Source organism: Rhincodon typus, chromosome 2 (genome assembly GCF_021869965.1).
Source record: "Rhincodon typus isolate 14 chromosome 2, sRhiTyp1.1, whole genome shotgun sequence".
NCBI lineage: Eukaryota > Metazoa > Chordata > Chondrichthyes > Orectolobiformes > Rhincodontidae > Rhincodon > Rhincodon typus.
Genome location: NC_063333.1, coordinates 102,002,276 through 102,018,151, shown reverse-complemented (window position 1 = coordinate 102,018,151; position 15,876 = coordinate 102,002,276).

Below are 15,876 nucleotides of genomic sequence, written 5' to 3'. Positions count from 1 at the left end.
AATGGCCAGCACCATCACTTCCCTGACTGCTAGAGCAAACAGAGTTACCTCTTCGTGCCCTTGCTCTTGCTGCCTCCCTTAGTGAGTCATCTTACCATGCAAGAAGAAGAGAAATGTGCCAGTGTGTGTCATCCAAACTGTTTCATTGATGTGTATATTTCAATAACTGGATCTTTGTAAGCTGTAATATATAGGTGCGAATCTTTCAGCCATGTTAGGTGTGTGAGGCTACCTGTGAAACTTATGTTTTTTTTATCAGGAGATAACGTTGCTGGATGAATAATGGGGATGTGGTGAGTTGAGCAGTTGCTGAGATAAGTGATGTGGTGGTGGAGAATGGCATTTGCAGATCAATTCACGGGCCATGCCACTATATGTCTTCTAATATCACATCTAGGTTGTCAAAGCTTGATTCGTGACTTTGAGCTCTATGATTATTTGTTCTATTCGTGTTCTAATTCTGAAGGGTTCTGGAGAGCCTCCTGACCCTTTGAGATAAGGGTATCTATTTTGTTTTCTACCGAGACTTCAAAAAGCAGTGCTGGAAAGCCTTGGAGACTACTCTCTGTCATGCTGAATCATTCTTCAATGTTTCCAAAGTCTGATTCACTTTCAGATTCATTGCTCTGGCAATAATGCATCAGCCTTTAGGACAACCTAGCTTTAAGATGTTTTCATAGTTGATCATGGAATGTGGGCACCACTGGCAAGGTAGACATATATCACCCATCCTTAATTGCCTGTGAAAAGGTAGTGGTGAGCAGCCTACTTGGACTGCTGCAGTCTATGTGTGAAATACACTCACACTGCTGTTGGAGAGGGTGTTCCAGCACTTTGAGTCATTGATAATGAAGGAACATATTTCCAAGTCAAAATGCTTTGTGCTTTGTAATTGTAATTTTTCCACGTGCCTGCTGATTTTGCTCTTTTGGGTGCTACTAGGAAAACATGGTTTAGGGCTGCAAGGAGCAACACAGAGCCTATTAACAGTGTTGTTAACATTAGAAGATGAAAGTCAATATAATGAACAGGCAGCAAGAAAATGTTATGCTGTCTGCATTTCAATCAACAGTTGTAAATTAATTATGCATCAAGATAGCCGTGGTCATATTTGGAGCTATCAAATTTAGCTCTGCTTGTATTTAAAATGAACTTGAACCGAATTGAATATTATCTCTGATGGTAACACTTTCTAAATTAACTTATTTAATTAACAGATTCAGAAATCCAATTTTTAAGAATCACATTTTTGGGAACTATATCACTGAATATCTTTTAATAGCCTATTCCAGACTCGAACTGCCATTGAGAGAGCATCAGGTCAGATAACTGGTAGATTGTATCACACTGGAGGGAAACTACAAGTATTAACAAGAAAAGAAATCAAACTAAAATTAATGGACATAAAGGCAGACTGTAGGAGTTGCCTTTCTTACTAAACGATAGCATCTTATACAATATCCTACGATTAGACTTACAAAGAACAAAGAAAAACCCAGATCAGTATGTCTTCAAGGCAGGTATAAATAATATAATGGGAGATTTTCGGAGTCCACAGTTGTGATTTCACACCTATTGAAAGCAATTCCTGGGACTTCATGATCTGCACTTGGGCAAACGTGGTTGTGTACTCAAAAACTATTCTAACTTCTTACTTCACTTCACACATTTAGTGTGCCATCCCCAACTTTTTTTATCAGCAGTGCTGCTTTTGACAGCATGTCAGCAATGAACAGTTGTTTCACTTTCTTGTATGTCACATCCATATGATATTTCTACAAATGAAGTGACATTTTTTGCATGGACCATAGCATGGACCTCAAATATGTTGCTCCCATGCTGTAGTTATGGTTGAGAGCAGCAAAGATCAGATCAAAGTGAATAATGCCAAACAATATGCTTCAAAAAATTTGGAAAACACCTGTCAGTCAATGATATTGTTATTCTCAGAACAAGGGTTGTGAGCCTAGACAGGTCAGCAGCAATACTGTTTTATTCTTTAAAAGCTTTCCAGCCTACCAGTTCCATTGATTAATTATCCTTCTCTGTGTTCATGCCTTTTTTGATGTTGCAAGTTCTCACAGCTCATGAAACCCAATCACTGGCTGTTAAAGTCAGAATCCTAGGTTAAAGCCACAAATAATTGTTTGTTTGGGTATTCAAATCATTGACCTGACTGCTGCACAAATGTTTCCCACTTATCTCGAACATACACTAGTAAAACCTGAAAATGGTTGGATTATGTCAGACTTGAGACAATGGGCAGAATTTTATGGGTTTTTTTATGGCTAAATGCAAGTCATATTCAGTTTGTTCAAGGGATTCTAGTGGTGAGGTCAGGCAGGTTTCCTTGCTGAACTTGCAAAATGCATCATATTAGTTTCCATTCACGCCCATATGGTGTGCATCACAACTGATTTCCACCTCATCTTACCATGTGCATTTCCCGGAACAACTCACCAGATATCCAAGAATTGATATCTCTGGCATGAACACCATCTTTACAGGGACATTATGCACCCGGACAAATGCTGTTAGTCTGGAACTGCCCTGCACAGTTTCTGGCATTTCCCCTGGACATTGCAGACAGGGACAAATTTGTGCTCTGCTTTGTGGGCAGGGATCTGGTGCACAGGGAGGACTTCCTCTTCCTTCAAGATCAGCAGTGGAGGCCATGACACCAGAACATGCCAGCCTGGTTTGAGGTTGCCACCCAGGTTAAAGCAGTCTCAGCTATCTGGATGAATACTTACTATTGTTGGAAGAGGGCCATTGTTCTTCTGAACTCTGCCAGAGTAAGTGCCATCATCTTCTCTCTGATAGCTCAGACTCACTCAGCCTCTGCTGCTGTACCGTCCTGTCACAATGGCTCATGCTGTATCACTTGCACTAGCGTGCAATGTCTTCCTCACTCACCCATTCCCAACACCCTGAAACCACTAATCTAGAATACGTTAGTGTTGCTGCTCACCGTTTGGGACACCTCCCAATATGCACCAATGGTAATAGCTGTGCCACCCACTTTCATCTTCCATCATACATGACTTTTTCTCTCTCATTCCAGAAGGAAAGCAGTCCAAAATAGGCAGAGCAAATATGGGTGGCATGCTGCCCACCATTTGGCTCCATTCCCCTTATGAGGAGAGGTTTCTGACTCTAACTGCTCTAAACAGGGCCTAGACTGGTATCAGAGATTGCCCTTATCTCACAGTGCATCCAGGTAGGCTAAGAGTGAGTGAGTACAATGACAGCAAACCAGAGTCCCATGGGCTGGGTGCATGTCCCTGAGTGCACATTTCAATGATAGTTGCTGGTGCAGCCTGAATTGCAGCAATGGAGTATAAAAACATCTTGCAAATGAATCAGAGATGTGCCATGAGGGATCGTAGAGGCTGGCACATGTGGATGCCAATGTCAGTGGATGTGAGGTGGGTGTGGCCAGCACCCATTGGGCATGTCCTGAGATGTTGGTGCTCAGTGACCAACATGGACGTTGTTTGGAGCAAGTGATGAGCTCAACCTGCCAAGTACCCGCTCCGGTTTCCATGTCAGGTTTTACCGGTGTCCAATTTGTTGGGCAAGTCCAGTGAGATCACATCCGGAATATTAATGGGGCTAGCTGGGCCATCAATAAGGACGTTAATGTACATTAATTACTGTCAAACTTACTCCTGCCCGGTCAGAATCTCACTGCAAAATCTGTGAAAATCATCAAAAACGGGATGTAATGATCTCAACGTCGAGATCATCCTTGCCTTACTTCTTGCCTGATTGGCTCACATCGCACAGAGCTCTGCTCAATGGCACTTAACTCAAGCCCTTCCCCAACAGCTATTGTTTCTAAATATTTCCTCATCACCAACATTAGACTAACTATCCCTTACCTAATGGATTTATGCAAATTAATATGAATAACGCTTGAAATTTGATTTCTAAGTTCCATGGTAAGTGACTTATGATCACAAATAACTGATTAACCATGACATAATTGTTCAGTTTATTTACGTTCTTTCAAATGTTCCTGAGAAAAACAGTATGTTGCTGAAAGTTTTCATTTTCCACTCATTAAGGACAAGTGCAGAGTGCTAAATTTCAATCACAACTATTTATACTAAAGCAGAGAAGGATATCGGCAAGTCAATAAAGGGAATAAGTTCACGCCTTGTACCTTTATTGAATTACCCAGGAGCTTGAAGAGCTTTCCTTTTATTTCAAGAATATACATTATGCATAAAAAATTTCTTTGTATATACACATCATCACAAAAGTTCCTCAGTTCTGAGGAAGGGTCACTGGACCCGAAACGTTAACTCTGTTTTCTCCTCCACTGATGCTGCCAGACCTGCTGAGCTTTTCCAGCAATTTTGTTTTTGTATCACAAAAGATGATATCAGTTCAGTTCTGTACAGTTGAATATCAAGTAAATATACAAAACATTGGACTTTGACTTTGTCCAAAAAACCAAAGACGTCTCTTACACAAACAATCCTAATATTTACATACAATTGAGGCACTAGGAGTGTTCAATAACTGAACAGACCCCTATTTACCTTCAGCAGGAAGATCTCAGGCAATGGTCTTTCCCCCACTGCACCTTGGTGGCGGTCTCTGTTGCTCTCTCTTTGGCAACAGCTCCGTCACGTCAATTTATGAACCAATCAGCAATTTTCTTTCCAGCCTTTAAATTGTTGTGATTGTTTTGAAATTTGATGTTCTTACATTGCCCTGAATGGATGGTGAAAATCTGCAGCAATGTATCTTTCTTTTCAGCCATTTGCAAGGTCAGAACTACCAAAAGACTGTTCTTTTATCGCCAAAATAATGAAAAGTTTGCCAAACATTCTTTTCCTATTCAGACTGATCTTCTTAAACAAATAACAGTAGATACCTGTGAGTGATTAGGCAGCAGTATTGTCAATGGACTCCGAAAACAACACTAAATATGTTAACTTCAAGCAAATTCAGATGCTGAGATGGAATACATCCTTGAGCTCATTCCCAATGTCACCATAATGTTAAGTTCATGGATGAGATTTTATTCCATTTTGGATTAATTTTGTTTTCATTATTTTAGCTATTATGGCAAGTATTGATATCCAATGTATTTTGTCAGAGAATAGCAAAGACTGTATGCATTTAACTTTTGTATTTTGAAATGCAAATTAGCCAATTGGAAGTATCTTATATTTCAGCACAAATACTCATTTTACTTCATACTGTTTCATATGATATTTCTGAGTAAAACATGTTAATTGAATTTCACAGGAGTATTTTTCAGAGTGGGAGGTATCGCTGATTGAAATCTTGCCGAATTCCGGGATACACCAGAGATTTTTTCTGAATTTTGACTGAGAAATGAAAAATAGTTTAAGGCTGTCTGAAATGCCACATTCCACAGATGTTAAAGCTGTGAATTACACCCTAAATTATCAGCAGGAATCCCACCTTCACAAGAATGTAAGCAGCTAGTAATCATGTAACAGAAGACAACCAATGTGGAATGCAGCAAGAGAGAATGAACAATGTTTGATGCAAAAATCACGCAGATACGTGAACAAACTTGGACAGCCTCAAAATAATGTTCAATCATTCCTGAATGAAACAATAGGATTAGTCATGCAAAACACAAGATATATATGAAGTAAAATAAGATACACTGTTTGTTGGATTTGCTATTTACAGTAAATTAGAAATACTAAATACTTTCAGACTGATGCGTGATGAGTAGCCTGTTGACAAAAGACCCCAGACATGATAAGAGGAAAGGATCTGAGTTCATTCCAACAAATCTTGGCAGCAAAACTTCATTTTTTTTCCAGCTTAAGAAAAAGTTAATGAAAATCATTAATACTGCCTGGCTTCCTTTCAGGTATCCATATAATAGCATCTTGAATAATTCTTTAATTACACGTAGGTCTCCCTGGTATGTCATTTAATATTTATTGAATAAATAGCTACAAAGCTGCATTTTTCAATGAATCTCCAAACTGGCAAGCATCCAGGGATGTGCAGTGAAAAAAGGGGCTGAAATTACAAATATCATTTAGGCTTGTGCACTTCCAACATCAAAAAACAAATACCAGATGGGCTTTCCAATTTCTTTGAAATACAGGTAACTAATTTATTCAAGTTTGTTTCAGGCTAAGTTTTAAGTTATTGGATCCACTATTAACAGGAACCCAACTAGGGAGCAAAGGAGCTCGAAACTCATCAGAGGATCTGGTGAGGCCAGGGATCTGACAACATTACTTGTCTTAACTACATATAAGTATATTGTGAGGCTGCATCACACCCAGTGACCAGCCAAATGGGACAGCCTAAAGTAAGCTGGAATATCAGAAGCAAGATCATGCAACTGGGGATTTTGCAGAATGGTCCCCAGAATTTGGTTTGGCAACATTATCTCCAGGTAGAGATCGATGGAGTTGAGGAGAAGCTGGAGGTCTGGGTTGAGGGATACCAAAAGCTTTCATGAGGAGAAGCAAAATACTGCAGCTACTGGAAATCTGAAATTGCTTGAGAAATTTGAGGAAGCACTCGAAAGTCACTTATCTCGGGAATCAGCAGCTCCTACTTTGGATCAGAGTGGCACTGTGGCTCAGTGGTTAGCATAGCTACCTCACAGCACTAGGGACCAGGTTCGATTCCAACTTCAGGTAACTGTCTATGTGGAATTTGCCCATTCTCCTTGCATTTGCTTGGGTCTCCTCCCACAGTTCAAAGATGTGTAGGTGAGGTGGGTTAGCCATGAGAAATACAGGGTTACAGGGATTGTTGGTGATGCTTTTCGGAGCGTCGGTGTGGACCCGATGGGCCAAATGGCCTCCTTCCTCACAGTAGGGTTCTATGATTCTATCTGCTGTTGGAAATTTGACTACTTAAAGCTATGCCGCAATTGAAGTAATTAGTCCTTGTTCGGAATTTAATTGACCCCTTACCTACGAAAATGGATTGGATTGCCCAATAATAATATTTTAACCAATCCAAATGTGTCTTGACAGTTAGGAAATTTAGGAGAGAGACAGGAGCATTGTGCCTTAAAATTTAGGCTCTGTTTTCTGACATGAAAGGAAAGTCAGGTGTTGATATACGTTGCAATAATAATATACAAAAAGTCATTGGTCAAAAAATAAAGATAGCATGATCATAAAATTACTGCCCTTTTACAAAGAATTTGTGAGAGGAATACTTTTCAGTCAGCATACGTTTGGACAGCAGAGATGCAGTAATTCATGAGTAATATTTGATTAATAAAATTGAGGTGATCTCTGAGAGTGAAATAAAGGTTTAGGCCATAAACAATGTAAGAGATGTTTGCTGTGGAGGAATCACAGCTAGTAGTGTTGAGATTTCCCATTTCACCATATTGTCCAGGGTGGGTGGGCAGGTTGACAGGATTTAACTCCCATACTTGGAGTAACTGGAGCAGTTTGTCAGCTCAAAGCCGATCCAGGCCAGTTGCTTGTCAGCGCTTCACCAACACTGAATCTTGGGAAGAAACTGTATAAAGCCAGTCCCTGTACTGTATGATAAAAAAATGGGTTTACAGGTTCCTAGGTTAATACCACCATAAGGTCATTTAAACTTTACAAACATATAAATGCTAACTATTCTTGTTATGCCTTTTTCTTAGGGTCTGTTGAGCGGAACGAAATAAATTTTAAAAGTTTACATGGAATCATTGTAGTTAAACTATACATTAGGCAAAGCAAGGAATGAACATTGACAAACTTCAAGAATGTAAAATCATGAGAAACAACTTTTTTACTAGCAAAGGGTATATAATAAATTGGCAATCATCCCAGATGGCTGCTTTTTCATTAGAGGGTGGTGAGTTGAACGTGAGGGTCACCATGCCTCTAGAAAGGAGTGAGGTCGAGAAGGCAGGGAGTTTATGGTGATCCCAGTCAGGAATTGAACCCACACTGTTGGCATTACCCTGCATTGTAAACCAGCCAACCAATCTAACCAACTCCCCCTATGTAATGTGTTAAAATGCAGAAATGTTCATAGCCCTGATTTGCACCCTTAGACTTCAATTTTGTGTTTTTTTTTTATCCTAAACAGTCCAGTTTCAATATACATAAGCTTTTCTTAATGCCCCTTTCTCAATAGGCAAGTTGACGAATTTATCCCTGATCTGTGTTCTATAGATGCATCAATTTTGGTTTTACAGTATTGGACTCCTACACCCAATTATCAAGCTGATCATTTTCATGTCACACAATCAGAATTCTTAAATTTACAGGGCAACTGTCTTTAGTTTGGTATTGTTAACATCTCTCTTTGATTGTAATTACTGCAACATATTTGCACTAATCTTCTCTATTTTTCAGAATCCCACTTTGGCTACACCTTATGCATGTTAACACATTCCCCTTCTCTTTCAGGAAGAAAGACCTTCAGCAAAACTCTTCTAATACTCTTTGGTCCTTCAACAGTTTTCTCCAAACTCTCCCTGATCATTTTACTGATTGCTTTCACCAGTTAAACTTTCTGGTATTTCACAGAATCATAAAATCCCTACAGTATTGAAGCAGGTGATTCAGCCCATCAAGTCCATATCGACCTTCTGAAGAACATCCCACCTAAGCCCATCATCTACCCCATCCCTGTAACCTCGCATTTCCCATGACTAATCCACCTAAGCCTGCACATCCCTGGACACTACAGGCAATTTAGCAAGGTTAATCCACCTAACCTGCACATCTTTGGTCATTGAGAGGAAACCGGAACGCCTGGAGGAAACCCACACAGACACGGGAAGGATGTGCAAACTCCAAAGAGCCAATCGCCCAAGGGTGGAGTTGAACCTGGGACCCTGGCGATGTGAAGCAGCAGTGCTAACTGTGTCACCCCTGTGTCCTTTAAACTGTAAATATTTTAATCTATTAAAGTTGATATAAATATAAAGAGATGTCTCTACGTACACTCAAAAATACAAATTTACAGTGAGGTGCTGGAAATGGAGACATAAGTGCGTAACAAAATTGAATCAGATTAAATGAAACAGCATTTAATTCAACAAAGATGTCAGTGTCTGGACAGAGTATAGAGAATGATAACAAATGGCTAAAGGATTGAGAAAGATGGAGAAATTAGAGTACATGAGAAAGCTTGCTGAAATACAATGACAGATAGTATGCATTTCTACATGCATTTAACAAGGAAACAATAAAATGAGTGTTGCTACTAGGACAACCTGTTAGAGAACTCATCGGGACAATTAATAATGGAAAATAAGGAAAAGACAGATGTACTGTACAGATATTTTGTATCTACTTTCACCGAGAGGATACAAATAACATCTTAGAACTAATTGTGAATCAGGAAGCAAAAGGGAGGAACTTAAAACAATTACATTCACCAAGCAAAAGGTATTGAGAAGATTACTAGAATTAAAAACTAACAAGTCTAAGGTCCTCATGGGCTTCTTCCTTGGGCCTTAAAAGAAAATGGCTGCTGAAATAGGATGAGCATTGCTATTAATTTTCCAAAATTCCTGAGAGTCCCTTCAGATTGGAAAATAGCAAATGCAACTCATCAATCAAAGAAAAGGAGAGATAGAAAGCAGAAAAATGCAGACCAGTTAGATTAACATCTGTCATAGGGTGGCATGGTGGCAAGCTCCAACTAGTGGACTGCGACAGTGGTGGTGTTTCAATTACTTAAAATTTATACAAACAACTTGGATGAAGAAACTCAATATAAGGTTGCTAATATTGCTGATTATATAAAGATAGGTAGCAAACTAAGTTGTGAAGAGGGGACTAAGTGAATGGGAAAACATTGTTAGGTGGAGTATAATAATAGGAAAATGTTAACGTGTTCATATTGGTAAGTGACGAGGCTGTGCAAAATTTATTTAGAGGGACTATGCTCTTAAACAAATTGCTGCATACTCCAAATAAATTAGAAGAAACCTTGGTCTCATTCTCTTCAATGACTAGCTATTCTTCACTCATTCTCAGTTCAGATTCAACAGCTAAAACCATCACAATTCACCTTCTCTTTAAGAGATATCAATTAGCTTTTAGTGCAAGCTTGACTTAAATCATGCAAGTTATTTATGATATCGAGTGCCCTGCTATTGAGTGGAACAAGTGAACAGTTTGGATGACACTAACGGCATACAAGATGGTTATAGTGAGCTGGCATCATTAAGTTGGCAAGCTGTATGCATTATATTGAATTACATTGCCACTCCTACATCAATTTTTGGGGCTAACCATTTGAACTTCCATCATGTATTCATGCAGGAACAGCACTACATAGAATCTGTAGTTTACAGGCTTTTGTTTTAAGGGTTGATAACTTTGTGCATTTTGCATCACTAAAAATATTACTGGTAATATTCTAAGCCATTTCTTGCTGTCTTCAGAGCAAACAGGTGATTGAAGCTGGTATCAGAGATAGTAGGAACTGCAGATGCTGGAGAATCCGAGACAGCAAGGTGCAGGGCTGGATGAACACAGCAGGCCAAGCAGCATCATAGGAGCAGAGAGGCTGACGTTTCGGGCCTAGACCCTTCATCAGAAGCTGGTACCTACCCAGTTAACGTGGCTCTGTCTCACAGTGGATAGTGGATTTAGCTATGAAGCCATAGAAGAGGGAAGGTGAAAGCAGCTGAGCTATAATTATTAAAATACAGACATCAAAGAGTGGAACCAGAGAAAGAAAAAAAAATTCAAAGGAATACTCCACATTCCAAATTATCAATAAAATTTTTTTAAAAGTAAGATTTCAAAGAGAAATACAATTTTCTTAATCGACAGAACAAGCACAAAACCAAAATGTTAGCTGAAAAAGCATGAAAATGCCTCACGCTGGCTGTGCATTAATGGCTTTGTTGAATGATCCACTCAATCCTACACTATAATATGATGCCTAAGGTAAAATAAATCACTTCAAACTCCAGCTTCCTGTTTTATATCTCTTACCAGCATACAACATATTGGATCATTCCTTAGAAACCTAGATTCTCTGTCCGTTAATTTAAATCAGGCAAATATGCATTCTTCATTTCCCTGTATTTGCTGTCCCCACACAATCCCAGTCTCAGGTAAGGAACAAATGAAACTTGACCCAGAACTGTGTCATACATAAGCACAATTGTCAATGTACCAAGAACGTGTGAAATTTAAATATCATGTTGATACAATGAACTTTTGTGCAATCAGGATCAACTAAATTAAGGATTATTGTGAAAGTGTTTTGTAATTGTCTTTGCAATAGTTGATGCCTGTTACAAAAACACAATCAATACTCCGAGTTGAAATCCATTTGTTTAATTAAATACAACAAGATTCTGCTCCTCCTCCTAACTTTATACATTTGCTGAGCCCGCAGAATCAAAATGTTGAGCTACAGGATAATGTGAGCCTGGCCCACAAGTGTATGGCTACATCCAGGAAAATATGAACTCCAACAATTAAAATTGTTTAAATTTGGTTTAAATGGTACAGTAGTTTTCAGTCTGGTGATCGAGTTGCCTACATTACCCAGCTCTGTGCTGCTGCTATTGAATAATTTGCTGCACTGTTTGCCATTGCCTTGGGCATTCTGAAAGTATTGAGCAGGGTGTGCAATGGCGTACTTTCAAACAAATTACCACCAATCGATTCCCATCAAAACCATGTTAGCTTGCATGAATTGCCTCACCTAAAAAAAAAATTGGTTTCTTCTTAACAAATCCAACGTAAATGATAGATATTACTGTTAAGTTGCATTACATTTAATCAGCATGAAGTAAAGTAAAACCTTAATTATTTGAAACAGGATCAAACTGTCATATGTTCTGCTTTGTTTCTATACTAAAATTGGTACTATAATTATTATGCAATCCATAAAAATGATTGTTATTTAACATAATTTCAAAATCCAAATTCCAAGCAGCATATAATGAACGGACAGTGCCTCTTAGTGACTAGCTGAGGAACTGTTTCTGTCCACACTATTGAACAGTTATTAAATTTATTACAGATCTATGGATTTGAAACAGTGCTGTCTAATGCCATCAGAGATTATGCTTCATTATCCAATTTCACTGTACCATAAATTATCTTTCATTATATAAGTAGTAAGAATCAACATTCAGACTTTGAGTACACATTATCTGAAATTCTAACATTTCCCACCCCTTCAAAAAATGACTGAAGCATTGTTAAAACAAAGACACATTTTGCCATCAAAAAGGTAGGTACTTCAGAGCTTTCCTGGGTTATCAAGCGTCTTAGTTCACCAAATGCATAGCACTGCATTCAGATTAACATTAGCAAACTTCAAACAAAATAAAAAGCACACAAACCTTGACATTATATTGTTGATACTAAATTGTGAACAACCATTTCAATCCTTTCCTCAATGTTTTCACAGATGAGTTGACTCATTTATTCTAAATAGTCTCCTATAGTTTAATTACAGGAGCACAGAGAACGACAGATAAGAATAAGTATGAGATACAGGCACAATTGGCCAAATGATCCTCTGTGCCGTAAACACTTATGAAAATTCTATGTATGCAGCAATGCTATCAAGAACCCGGGTAATGTGGCAGTCACATAGAGCCTGATACATTTTTTTTATTATCAGGGGTTTAAGTAGAATCCCATCATCAAAACTTTGCAGTTCACTCTTACCAAACTTAAAAGCACTCAGTTATCAATTTCATTAAATGTTTACTCCAACTCTTAGAAAACTGCACTTAAGTCCTTCTTTATGCTGTCTCCGTGGTTACTTTTGTTGATTCTTCCTTGAAAATTTAATGAAATCCTGACCCTGTGACCCATTTATCTCTCTGTTCCTTTAATCTTTAGCTTTTATGTGATGGTGTTGTAGTTCACAACTAAAATAAACATTATTCTTCATAAATAATAAAATATGATAGCCTTGCCTCTCAAATGAGAACTAGTGAAGTAACATTTTTCATTTTTTTTTCTCTCCTGTGAATTGTTTTGCCTCACTATAGCTGAATAACTTGGGTAGCACATTCCTATTAGACATATCTGTTTCTCCACTGTGTTCATCTGCCTGACTTTGGGGAATTTTGCACATGTGAACAACAGACAGAAACATAAGTCCTGCATCATCCAATAGCATAGGTCCATCTGTCAAAACCACGAAGCAGCACACCATCTCGCAGGAAAAAAGCATTTGCAATTTTTGTGGTGGATAGAGTTTGGACCTTTTGTATCTTGTTAATTATGAATATGAAAGTCTCTATAATGTCTGAGGACAGAAACCCAAAATTAAAGTACAAGGTCTAAAAAAAATCTGTAAAACTCAAATGACCTGCATGCTATCAATTTAAAACTATTAGTATATCCAAAGCTGAGTAAATATGAATCTGAAGTAACTTTGCTATTGAAAGTTCCTGGAGTAGCTCTAACAAAAATAATATATTGTCATATCTCAGCATAACAGGGATACAATTTTCTCCTACTGGGGTGGCATGAAAAATGGTAAGCACTTAATTGCTCAAGAGTCCAAAATTATGGATGAGATCAAATTCTATTAGGTGGGAAGAAGCATTTTAGCAGGCATTTGCATCTCCTTATCATCCGCTTCCTAATTAAATTCTCCCCAGCTGAGAACTTCAGTAGTTCAAAATTTCAACAATAAAACCTGAGCGGGTACCTGTTGAGATCATCCTTAGAGTTGAGTCCAATCACATTCATTGCTGTGCGGGCCACCTTCCTTTTTCTGGATACTGCTTCATGTATAAGACCATAAGACATAGGAGTTGAAGTATTCATTGAGTCTGCTCCACCATTAAAAGAGATCATGCCTGATCTGACAATCCTAAACTCCACTTTCCCCTCTTTTCTCCATAACTATTGATTCCATTACTGAATCATTGTCTCCCTAGCTCAGCCTCCAAAATACATAATGGCTCGGTCCCTGCAGCCCTCTTTGGTAAAGAATTCCAGAGACAAGCCTCTGAGAGAAGAAACTCCTCCTTGTCTCTGTCTTAAATGTGTGCCCCTTTGCTGTCAGATTAAGACCTTTGGTCCTATACTCTCCCACAAGGGGAAACAATGTTTCCACATCTACCCTGTCGAGTCCCATAAGAATCTTATATGTTTTTCAATAAGGCCACCTCTCATTCTTCTACATTCCAATGCATATAAGACTAATCTGCTCAACCTTTCCTCATAAGACAGACTCTCCATACCTGGTATTAACCTAGTGAACCTTCTCTGGTCTACCTCTGATGTCAGGATATCTTTCTTTGGGGGCCCAGAACTATTCACAGTATTTCAGCAATAATATGACTAGTGCCTTGTATAGTCTTACACCAGTCACCATTCCCTTTGAAATAAAGCCCAACATTCCACTTGCCTTCCCTATTACCCGTTGCACTTGGATGCTAGCTTTTCATGATTCATGGACAAAGACTCCCAAGTCCTTCTGTCCTGGAGTTTTCTGCAATCTTTCTCCATTTAAATAATATTCAGCTCCTCTATTCTTGCGGCCAAAGTGCACAACCTCATATTTCGCCACGTTATATTCCATTTGCCAAGTTTTCACCCATTTAGAATCATAGAATCCCTACAGTGTGAAAACAGGCCACTCGGCCCAATGAATCCACCCCGACCCTCCGAAGACCATCCCACGCAGACCCACCTCCCTACCCTATCCCTGTAACCCTGCATTTTCCATGGCTAATCCACCTAGCCTGCACATCCCTGGACACTATGGGCAATTCAGAATGGCCAATTCACCTAGCCTGCACATCTTTGGACGGTGGGAGGAAACTGGAGCACAGAGAGGAACCCCATGCAGACACGAGGGGAATGTGCAAACTCCACACAGACAGTCACTTTAGGCTAGAATTGAACCTGAGCCCCTGGCACTGTGATGCAGCAGTGTTAACCACTGAGCCACCGTACTGCCCCTTGCTTAACCCATCTGCAGCCCTCTGCAGCAGGTGCCTCCATCCTCATTGAAAATAGACTCCCTGGACTTTCAATTCACACAAGTAGACAATAGCAACCCATCAGCCTTAGAACATCTGGTTTCTTGACATTGGCCTGGCTCAGACATCACTTCTTGTCCTAGATGAAGCATGAGTGGACATTGGCAGACAGCTTTTATTTGCTTACAGGTAGCTTCAGTGGACATGGGCACTTGTCACTTTAACACAGATGGACAGCCAGGCATCTTCTGGCCTGTAAATGTTCAGTGCAAAGGGAGGGTAAGGAGCTTGTGGCGCTAGGAAACAGTGAAAAGTAAACGTTCTAAAAGGAGGAGACATCTTTCTGTATGGCATGGAGCTGTACCTGCATCAAAGGTTCTGCAAATGCCAATGGCTTACTTGGTGAATACACTGCATGTGCTTGAAGTGAAGGGTGATGTGTGAAAGTCAAAAGAAGGACTGTTTGGTGGGGCAAATAGTGGACTCCAGAGAGTCAAGGGTACTGCCTCAGTCAGACCATTTCCAGTCTGGAGATTGATCACTGTCAGTCAGGCAGTTGATACAACTCAAGTCCAGGAATCCATAACATGCAGTCTGGGGATTAGGCCATGGCCAGACCTGGAATTCCTAGCCACAATCAGTCATGGAGGTGAGTTGCACATAAACTTAGGATTTTTAAGGAGTCAGTCATGGAGCCATCAATGCCATGAGCAACTCAAGTTTGAGGATTAGCCTCATTGTAATGGGTTGCTGAGACAGGGGCAACTGAGATATTGAAGATTAAGATATGAGTGCTGGTAGTGATTAGTGGATACTACGTGATTATTTCTGGTGATTATTCCTGCCTCGATATAGGAAGGGTGCAGAGTCAGCAAGAACATAGGCACTTAATGAGTTTTGTGGGAATAAAGAATTTACATTAACAATAACATAAGGAGCTGAACAAAAATGGGGTAGGG